Source organism: Apis dorsata, unplaced genomic scaffold (assembly GCF_000469605.1).
Source record: "Apis dorsata unplaced genomic scaffold, Apis dorsata 1.3 scaffold_194, whole genome shotgun sequence".
In the NCBI taxonomy this organism is placed as follows: Eukaryota; Metazoa; Arthropoda; class Insecta; order Hymenoptera; family Apidae; genus Apis; species Apis dorsata.
In genome coordinates this window covers 1929595-1932842 of record NW_006263478.1, presented here as the reverse complement: position 1 = coordinate 1932842, position 3248 = coordinate 1929595, and the positions used below count along the sequence as shown (strand labels likewise).

The following is a 3248-nucleotide window of genomic DNA, read 5'->3' as shown; positions in this document are numbered from 1 at the left end:
GAGAGAGAGAGAGAGAGAGAGATCGCTTCCAGGTCGCAGACGTTACGGAATTCCTCTCGACATCAATAGAGCATCGTGCACAAAGGGTGGGCCATTATTGTCGGGGCACTTCATAGAAGCCCCAGGTACAATATGAACTCTCGAGCCTTGGTGGAGGCATAAGTTACACCTGGTAGCTCCTCAATAACACATTACTTCCCCGGCAAAGAACGTAGTAATGGCTTCGTCGTGGATTCGTCGTACCACTCGAACTCGCCCGTTCATTCTCTCCCCTCTAGCGCGTTTTGTTGAAGAACTGAAAGCATCTTTTTGTGGTATTTTTCCTTCGCTTAGAGCCTCCCTCCCCAACTTATGAGAGAAACCCATGAGAATATAATTGGCACATGGGGGGAGAGTTTCCATCGATTCGACCTATCCCCTTCCTTGTGTCCAACCGATAAATAACGCACATCGATTTCGAAAAAATCGGCACGATGATAAATACAACAAAAGAAAAGAAAAAGTTATTTGAATTTGAAGAGGAAAATTGAAGTAGATACGGAATAAAAAAGATATAGAATTACGTTTCGAGGGTACGTAAAATGTAAAAGAATTCGGAACAGACACGATGGTGCGCGTATATAGATGTATATAGACTCGTACTTCTCGCGTTATTAAACCTAACGGAACTAGGTCGACTAAATCAAGCACAATGGCCGTCTCCTGCCAACGGCACACGTACGATATAGCCGTCTCTATACTGCATTTTTACTCGCTTTGGAAGTTTTAGAAAGTGGAGACACGTGAAGTTTTCAGGATCTCGGCGATATGGAATATGCGCCATACTCGGACGTCCACTCGGGATTTCCACTCGGGGGTGTGCATAGCTTTGCAATGCAGCGCATATGATATTCACGGTGCTACGTTTATCCACTTTTGCTTCTTCCTTGAGTGAAGAACCACTTTCTGGTATTGTCTTACAACCTGTTTCGAGGGGGGGGGAAAATAACATTGTCGACACCCTTTTTCTTCTTCTTCTTTTTCTTTTTCTTTTTCTTCTTCAACGGAAAAATCCTTGACATAAATTGAAACGGTTTTATTAAAATTAAAAAAAAGATCTGAAAGATCTTTTTAATTTTAACGACGGTGTCAAATGTAAATTGAAAAATGAATTGATACCGGATGATTCAAATTGAAGAATGTTCGAAGAAAGACAAATTATTATATTGTCTTAACTCGTATTTACTGAGAAATATTTTTACGTAGCAAAGAGTGAAAGAAACAATTAACTATTTTCCCTTCGAGCGAAACAAAGATGCGGTTTTCCTCTGTCGAGTCACGTATAAGACGTAGCGACTTCAGACCCGTATATCCTTACATGCGTCCCCCCTGCATGAAGACATTCCGTGTGCACACTTTAACCTTCCGGCAATTTAAGTTTGCTATTCCTTGGTAACCGCCGCTTGACAAAAGATTTTAATTAGATAACAAACTTACGGTATGTTAACGGAGCGTGATAATTCATAATGGAATAGAAGGAAATTTCTCTCCACTTGTTAAAAACACTTCATTACTTCTAATATAATAATTCGATAATAACTGTATAACTATATATATATATACATTAACGAATACGAATAATTGATATTGCTTGTCATTCTATAAGTGAAGAAAAGAGGAAAAGTCGAAGAGTCGAAAACAAGATAATGGATAAAACGAATTCTTTTTTTCTTTTTTTTGCTCTTTGCTCATCAAACGCGAGTAAAATTTACATAGATTCGTTCATCAAAATTTTTAACAAAAGGGAGGATGCCGAGATATCAATGGTATCAACGCCTGTGCACAACGCGACTGCGGAAAAACGTGAAATCGTGCGTGGCCATGAACGTCAGTATGAATAATTGTTATTACCCCCGAGTGGAGAGAAAACCGCGAGACAAAACCGGAAGTGCGCTCGAGTAAAGTGGATAAGCGTAATGGTGCGTTATGCACACAGAGGGAACACGCACTGGCGCGTCGTCAAAAGGAGTACGTTATAAACTCTGTGAAAGGGGAAAAGAAGCGTGACAAAACGGTTAAAAAGTCGAGAAGAATGTTGCGTTTCATCCGTGCGCCATCTCTCTCCATCCGTGATGATGTCATTGCATTGCAAGGTACTCGCTTTACTCGTTGCGATATCAAATTGCAACAGGAATCGAATTCTTTCTTTTTTTCGAGGTTGGTAATATGACAATATCTAAGCGATTGACTTCCTTTTAAATAAGCGCAGAGTGAAGAAACGATTTCGATCACTATTTAAGATTCGATTCGATTTTATTCAGAGATTTTATCAATTTAAGTATTTAAAAAAATGTGTTTGGAATGGAAATGATTTATATGCATTCCTATGTCTATCCAAACGATGTCTATCATTTTGGTAATTCTTGATTTAGCCTGGTGAACAATTGTGGTTTCTCAAAATTGTCTATAATTGGATCGAGATATTAATGGTGAACACAGACTAGAAATAGTCGAATTATTGATAATTAATGCCTATGGTAAATTTATTCGTAAAGGAAAATCATTTTCTTCGGTAATATTCATTTTTTATTATTTATTATTTACAATTATGTTTCCTCTCTGGTTCGTTTCGTTCTTTTTATTTTATTATTTTATTTGCCGTAAAAAATCGATCGAGTCGAACGTAATTATGGAAAATATTAAGTTGAAATTACTAGTTGCTAAATATTTAATTGGATTTATAATATTCACGGTTCTTTTATCTCATTATAATTCGAAATAGAAATATCGATAGCTTTTCTGTCTTGTGAGGAAGAGTTTTCATTAACTGGAAACGGAGAGAATTTAAAAAAAAAATAAGAAAAATAATAAAAATTGTTGGTAATTTTTAACATTAGGTAGATAACATTTACTAAAAAGTTAAAGAGGTATTTAATTCTGTGAGTTCGATGTTTGGAAACGAGCGAAGTTGAGAGTAAAAAACCAGTCGGGAGCCCGGAATTTCGCGAAATGTTTTTGGTCAGATTTAATTAACCTGTGACACGCGGATGCTGAGGGGCGACAGGAAAAGGGGGCTTAATTTCGTCAGTTATGAGCACTAATGAAACTGTAGTTTGTGTTTCGACGTCACGCCATTGTTCCTCGGTTGCTGGTACGGCCTGAGGCCACTAAAAAGGGCCAAGGTAGGCCCATTGTCCTACGAATACGTGCTAGTGTACCCTTAGGCTTTCCAAGTTGCTCGAAAACAATACAATCCTGTAAAATACGAG

At 37.9% G+C, this 3248-nt stretch overlaps 1 protein-coding gene across 9 annotated transcripts in view; it reads left to right on the top strand.

The window, feature by feature from the left end:
• LOC102676819 (tensin-1-like) overlaps nt 1–3248 on the top strand; it is a 219859-nt gene that overhangs the window by 195339 nt on the left and 21272 nt on the right. The gene's annotated exons all lie outside the window — the stretch shown is intronic.